At 48.0% G+C, this 7,671-nt stretch overlaps 1 pseudogene; it reads right to left on the bottom strand.

Annotated features, from left to right (window-relative positions):
• Positions 1-6,353: 6,353 nt before the first annotated feature.
• LOC120585671 (uncharacterized) lies at positions 6,354-6,472 on the bottom strand (annotated as a pseudogene).
• Positions 6,473-7,671: the final 1,199 nt, after the last annotated feature.

Below are 7,671 nucleotides of genomic sequence, written 5' to 3'. Positions count from 1 at the left end.
CAGAGCCATGTTTAATTTCCAAGTAGGGGAGCGAGAAGGTCAAACGGCAGTGTCAGGAGACCCGCAGCAGGTGTGGAGGGGCGTCGGGTGGGAGCAGATGCCCCGTCGGAGGAGGAGGAGACCGCCCGGCCGTGCTTGCTCCAGGCGAGTAGAGAGCAGGGCTGGCCCGAGAAGTAGTTCAAGGGAAGAACCACCCGCGATGTAGTAAAAAGAAGATGCTCGCTTGACCCAGCTCGTTTGACTCATCTTGTCATAGGAAATAAAAAAGAAGCGCATTTCCTGCTCATGGGTGAAAGGGGTGAGCACATTACCTCATTCTTACAAATTCAGGGAAATCATCTGCATTCTCGATTCTCATTCTAAAGTGGAAATAGCGTTTGCTGTTTAAGCCCAGCCGCACGGAGCCGTGGACGCAGGCCGTGAGCCCCGAGGACAGGCTGCTGGCCGGCGCTGACCCGCGGGCCGTAGGCACGGTTCTTGCCGGGCCGCAGGGAACTGCGTGGAGCCGGCCTGACAGCTACCGCTTGATGCGGAGCAGAGGTCTGACCCCCGCGTCGCTCCGTCCAGTTCTGTCCTAAAGATATTTTTCTCCTGTTGCTTCGGAGGATGTCCAGGCTCTAATGATGACACTCTGATGACAGCATACGGGTCTTCACAGTCGACTCCGAGGGGCGTCAGCAGAAGGGGGGACGTGGCCTCCTGGGGGTACGGCTGTGGCACAAGCCTCTGGGCCCTGAGCCCACGATTCCCCAGCTGTAACTTTCGGGTTCTTCAGGGAACTATGGAATTCAGTGCTGTTACGACCCCCCCCGCCCCCATCCCCCAACACAAACTTTTCCTTTCTACAACCTAATCTTCGGGATCTGGGATATCTGTATATAATTATTTTTTGTCACACGCATTCAGCTGAGAACCTTCGCTCCACGGAGATCTCTGTTCCGCTTTACTGCCTCGAAAATGAGTCTCGCTTGCCTGTGGCTACTTGACCATTGTCATCACTGTCTCACCTTTAAAATCTCCAACATCAGTGTCACTGTGGCCCAAAATCGAGAAAATATAAGTCTTTGTAGAACTCATTTAAATTCCTAACTCTTTCAAAGCACATTCTTAATTCTTTAACCCATTGAAATCTTTTGCCTCATCTATGCAAAATATCAACTAATTAATTCTCTTTATAAAATTCTAGACAGTGAATACAGGCTTTACTGTATTAAAAGTCTCAAACTCTGTGAACCTCAATTTCCTTGTCTTTAAAATGAGGGAGTTAGACACAAAAATCAAGTCCCATCTAGTTCTCTGACTTTGATTTGTTTCTTATAGCTTTCTTAGGATTTGTTTCTACAACTTACTTTTTCCCTAAACCATGAAAGTCAACCCCAAACAATACATATTTGGTATTGTTTTTAACAAAACATGTTTACCCATGAGATACACATGATACTTTTTTAATGAGCTGGGAAAAAAAAAAAGTGTTGCCTCTTTCTAATAAAATCTAAAAAAGAGCTTATTTCAAGTCCTAGTTCTAAAATAAATCATGTGACCTTGGGCAAGGCGCCAAGGTGGTCAGTTTCCACATTTGCTGTTGTTAACACCACTATCATTTATCTCAAACAGTGCTTTAAATATCGAAATACGTATGAATGAAATGCTTAAAAAAAGAAAGAAAGAAAAAAGTTTAGGATTTGTTTCAAAATCACCGGAAGATCTAGGGGAGTACTATCAGTCTAGAAGAATATGAATCACTCCGTGTGTCAAAAGTTGTTCAAGTTGGGAGTATATTTTCTATTTAGTGGCTATAAGGATAAAATTAGATAAAGTGACCAAAACCTCTGAAAAGTTAAAAAAAACAAAAAAAAAAACTTTAAAATCTTTATCAATGCAAGATCTTTGTAGCAAATCTCGATGGGCATATGTTTGAGCTGATATAAGCATTTTCATCTTCCACGTCTTCTGATATTGGAAACTGGCTAAATAAGGTGATTTTTTTTTTCAGTACAATCAATTCTAAATTGAAAACTACATGTCAACTGGACTATAACAGTATTTCACCTCCGAAGAGTATAAATTATAGTTTCTAAAGTATACTCATCTAAATTACCTAATTTATTCTTCATAAACAAATCTTTGACGAGAAAGGCAGGTATTCGCAACCCCATTTTTCAGATGAGAAAACTGAGAGCCAGTATGATTTTTCACTATGCCAGAAAGTTTCCTGAGTGTTCCATGTTTATCAGCTTAAGAAGATCTCGAAAGAGATGTGTGTGGTTTTTTCAGTTTTGGTTTTGGGTTTTTTTTTTTGGTTTTTTTTTTTTGGTTCTAATCTAGAAGCTTGGAATTATTAATCCGATTTTAAACTGACTTATATTACTGCAAGTTTTGTCCACATCTGCCATAAGCTGTGTTATGATTGCTCTTAAGAAATACGCCATAAAACCCCATAGGTTTTTCTTGCTGTTGGGGAAGCAGGTCTCAATCCAGGCCAAACTGGAAAATCGTGTTATAACCGTACCGACTTGTCTGAAATCTAACTTGAGAAAAAGGTTAATTGTAGATATTTCCAAAGGAATTTGGTCCTGAAGGAATGTGAAATGATGGGCGTGAACGGCCCTCCCCTGGGGAAGGCAGTCTGCATCCCCGTGGAGAGGCCGGAGAGTCGCAAGGCCCCAGGGGGTTCCCGGGGCCCTGACCGGTGTCTCCTCCTCCTCTTCCCACGAGACAGAAGTGGGGATTTCTTCCCTTGCTGAGCAGCCCTTAGGACTTCCCCAGGCCCCTTAAAGGAGGCACCAAAGTGGGGATCCCCAGTGTTGGGGACTCCTGGACGTTCCTTTAGGCTGGGGTTCTTGACCCAAGTGGCATTTGAGGAACACTGGGAGAGTTTAGAAAATACTGAACCCCGGACTCCATCCCAGCCAATCAGATCGGCCTGGCCGGAGGTGGGCGGGTAGGCCCAGGCCTGGGCAATTCGAGAAGCTTCCGGGTGATGCAATGCATGGTTAGACTGAGAACCACTGCCGTGGGCTGTCTGCCCGATCACCACTAAGGGCCCTGCACCCCCTCCCACGGTCACGCGGAAAAGCTGGAGGGTATGAAGATGCGGGCATCGGCACCCTTATTCTTTGCCACCCTTATTCTTCGACCTCCTCTGGGGTCCTATGTGGTTCTGTGTCCCTCCTATACTTCCTCTCCTACAGACATTAGTTCACAGGAAATGATCAGGAACCCATTTACATTAAAAGATATAAAATCGATGACCTGAAATGATCGCCCTCTCGGGGACATTGATATATTATTCATGTGTACTATAGAATAAGGCCAAGGGAATTAAGCCGTAATTCACCAAGGACATCGGGCTTGGCAGGGCCCCCAGTGCGTGGGGAACGCGGCATCCGCCGGGCCGGAAGACACCTGCTCCTGTGCCCTGCTGGCCGTCTCTCCCAGCACCCAACTTGATACGGCTGTGACTTGGTCAGGTCCCTGCAAAACCTAGAAGAGGCAGAGAAACAGAAAAAAAAAAACCACTCACTGACACCCAGAGACCGCCTGTGTGACTTGATAAGTGATCAGAAAGCAGAATAAACTCTGTTATGCAGGGAGCCTGCTTTCCTTTCCCTGAAAAAGGAATGCTGTGCCCTGAGCAAACTCGGGGAGACAGACGATCATCCAGGAGTGAGGAAGCAAATAGATGTTGAGCTAAACCCTGCTTAACTGCATGACAAGGACTCAGAACCAAACTTCGTGTCTCTGGGTGGTTTGAGTCAAAGCGCTAGATCAGTGAGAGTGTGAAGGCTGAGTCCCTTCCTGCCTTCAGGACGTTTCGTTCCGCTGGAGATCGGGCATCACCACCCAAGCAGTGCGGCCTCAGCACGGTCCGCACAGCAGAGCCCTCGGCCGTCCCGGCCCGTGCACGTCGCATCCGTTGCACTGTGCCTCTTCCGGGGAGGTCACCGTGGAACTCATAATGAGTCTGGTGCATGTGGCTTAGGTCCTTTTCGAGTGGCTGGTATAAAATACTTATTTATTAAATGCAACCGATGGTTAAGCCCCGATTGCTTATTAAATGTTTGGCCCAGCTTTCTTACTTATAAGTGACGTACGAATAACGTGGGGAGACTTGGCTATGTCGCGAACTTGGCCAAAAGCTCTCTAAACCAAATTTCTGTTAGTCATGCATTATGGGAGATGGCGAGTGTCAATATCAATGTGTGTGTTGTCCTGAGAGCTGGCACGTGACTGATGGGTGGTGACGATGGCCGAGGATGAGATGAGAACAAACGAGCAGTGGCTACAGATGCATTAAACTTACAAAAACCCTTCCAGACCTGACTTTATGAAACAGAAGCAGCACGAGCCAAGACATTTTTAGATGGTCCTTTTGTGGTGAAAATAATTTGAGGTTATTCTATTCTTAGAAGTTTGGAAGGAATCTGTTGACATATGGTTCTAACAAATTACAAACACCCCCAAATTTTTGTTAGGAAAACATGCTGCCAGCATGGAAATGTGCGGCTCATTACTCTCGGGAAATGCTCCTATAATAATTTAATAATCGTAGCAATACTTTTAACTTCTGACTATTTTATAAATGCTATTTACCGTATCCTGTTGGCTAAGCTTGCACTGGAGTCTTCAGATTTACTTGAATGATAATGATGACGACAGCTCAAATTCAGGAAACCCATCCGTGAGCTGAGGATTGGGCCAGGGGCTTTGTGCATTTTTTTCTCATAAAAATCATCGTTGTTTCAGTTTTGCCTGTGAGGAAAGAGGCTCTGAGAAGCGAGTTACCCAATCAAGGCCACTCTGCATAGGCTGCAGGTTTCGGTTCCAGATTCATCTATTTTGCATGTCTTTACTCTTAACCACTATGCCATTTTGTCCCTCTATAAAAACTCATCAGCAAACTGAAACAATACAGTCCAGTTAAGGCGTATTGGAAAGTGTAGACATGCTCAACTGGGTTATATTCATATACTTCTCAAGCCCTTTGTACCACTTAGTAGCATTTTATTTTATGAGACAAAATAATCAAAATATAGATTTTGATATAGAAGAAAATCTTCATAACTTCGAGGCGAGCAAAGATTCCTTAAGACGCAAAACGCTCAAATAATAAAAAAAAAAGTTGATAAGTCGGACTTCATCAGAAGTTTTAAATGTCTTCTCTTCAAAAGACGCCATTAAGAAAATAAAAAGCAGTCTGTATACTGGGAAACAATATGTGTAGTACAAAGATCTGACGAAAGACTGTGTCCGGAATATATGGAGAACTCTTACAATTCAACAGGAAAGCTATAACCCAGTTCAAACATGGGCCGACGATTTGGACATGCTCTACCAAAGAAAATGGATGGATGGCTGATAAGCAAATGAAAAGACGCTTAATATCATTCGTCACAGAACACTGGAAGTACAAAACCACACGGAGATACCACCACACACCTACCAGAGTAGCTAAAATTAAAAAGACTGAAAAAGCGAGCGTTTACCAGGGATGTTAGAGCAACTAGGACCCTCACCCGCCACAGGCAGGAATGCAAGAAGGGTGCAGTCACGTGGAGAACAGTCTGGCAGTGTCACATGACGTGAAATGTGCACTTACCATGTGACCCAGCAAGTCTACGTGTTGACCCAAGAGCCAGGAAAACATATCCGTGCACAGTTCTGTCCACCAGTGTTTTAATTAGTGTTTATTCAACTTTACCCATAAGAATCCCAGCTTGGAAACAATCCGCTGGCGAATCAGTAAGCAAGTTGTGGTTCGTCTTTAAAATGGACCGAGAGAGAAAAAGGCATGAACTTCCGGTGCACGCGACGACATGGGTGAGTCTCAAAAACAAAAATCATGCTGAACAAAAGACGCCAGACCCAGAGTACATACGCTGACAATTCCATTCACATGAAATCCTGGAAAAGCCAAACGTGATCTCTAGCGATTGCACCATCTCCTTTTCTTCCCTGCCGGATCTTTCCCGTTAGAATGTTCTCTCTCTCGTTCCTGCTGCCATCTTACAAAGCTCGGCAGCCATGGCCCAGAGCTGGGGGGGTGGGGGGGGGCAGGGGGAGATAAACCTACTGCAAAGAAAGGGGGAAAGGAAACTTTTCGACATAATAGAAACGTTCTGCATCTTCATTGTGGTAACAGTTGCACGTGTATAAAGTTGTCGAAGCCATCGAAAAGCACAGTTAAATGAGTGTTGTGAATTGCATATAAATTGTATATAATCGCGTGTATTTATATATAGGTGAAATTAAGCGTTAGTAAATGCCGTAGGCGGGAGGGTGTGGGTGCGTGACGCTGTGGGGTTGGTGTCGTTTTCCTTTTTCATTTTTATTTATTTATTAATTTTTTTAAACGCCTACAGCACCTGGTCTTCCTGGGCGGTCTCTCATCCAAGTACTCACCAGGCCCGAGCCTGCTTAGCTTCCACGATCAGACGGGATCGGGCGCGTTCAGGGTGGCGTGGCCGTAGACTGGCGTCATTTTTAAACAGGGGGACCAGGTAGCGTGTTATCGCAATAATCCAGGACGGAGGTGGTGGTGACTTGTCAGACCGCAGCAGGGCCGCAGAGACAGTGAGGAGGGGGCGGGTCTGGAAGGCGGAGCCCGTGAGTAAAAGGGGGTGAGCCTGGATCCGGGGTACCGGTGGCACTGAGCCAGCACAGTGTTCGGGGAGAGGCGGTCAGGGCAGGACCTGACCTGGGGTTTATGCGGGGACGTGTGAAGTTTGCGTTGCGTGTGAGACATCTGAGCAGAGAGACCCAGTGGCCGGCCGTGATCCGAGACTGGAGAAGGAGCTCAGACGTCGCCGGAAAACTAACGGCTCACGGCTGGGCGAGCTCGCCAGGAGGGCGGAGAGCAGGAGCTAAGTGGAGCCGTCGTGAGCCTGTGGCACCGGGTGTCGAAGGGCCCAGGGGATGGAGAGGAACGAGCGCAGAGACGGAGCGCGGGCCGAGGACCGAGGGGCGAAGCGGACATCGGAGTCTTCCTGGAGGCCGTGGGCGAGGGGCGTCTTCAAAGAGGGAGCGGGTCTCCCGCCAAATGCCACCGACAGGTCGTCCAAGTCGAGGGCTGAGAACTGGCCGTCGGGTTCAGCAATGCGGTGGGCAGTAGTGACCTTGACCAGGCCAGTCTGGGCCACTGAGGGGCAAAAGCCTCCTTGCAGAGGGCGTCATTGGAGCGAGCAGGACGGAAGACTGAGGACTCCTGCGGTCACGGGAGGGGTGACGTGGCGCAGAGCCATCGAGGGGGCCCTGGGAGACCTGCAAGAAAGAGCCGGCACAGAGGGGAGCTGACCGCCGGGGCGCGGGCCTCCGCTGGGACAGGGCCTTTGGGGGGCGGGGAGGGCGGCGAGGGGCAGGCAGACCAGAGCGAGACAAACAGCAGGCGGGAAAGGACCCCGCGTCAGGCTGCCGGTGACACACAGCTCTGCTTCTGCGTTGCAGCTCCGGCCGATACCTTCCAGATGTGGACCACGCGCAGGTAAAGACAGGCCTCGCCTCGCACCGCTGAGCGTCTGTGCACCGTGCTCGCTCCGACCTCTGGCCTCGCGATGACCCTGGCTCTCCGTGTGACAAATCCTACTGCCGAGCTTCCGAACGCAGCAGACACTCTCCTCCAGTTTGTGGGGCGGGACTTCTCTTTCAAAGTAAAAACTACATTTCTTTTCCTCC

The sequence above is a fragment of the Pteropus medius genome, unplaced genomic scaffold, assembly GCF_902729225.1.
Source record: "Pteropus medius unplaced genomic scaffold, Ma_sr-lr_union100, whole genome shotgun sequence".
NCBI lineage: Eukaryota > Metazoa > Chordata > Mammalia > Chiroptera > Pteropodidae > Pteropus > Pteropus medius.
This window is presented reverse-complemented; position numbering and strand designations above follow the sequence as displayed.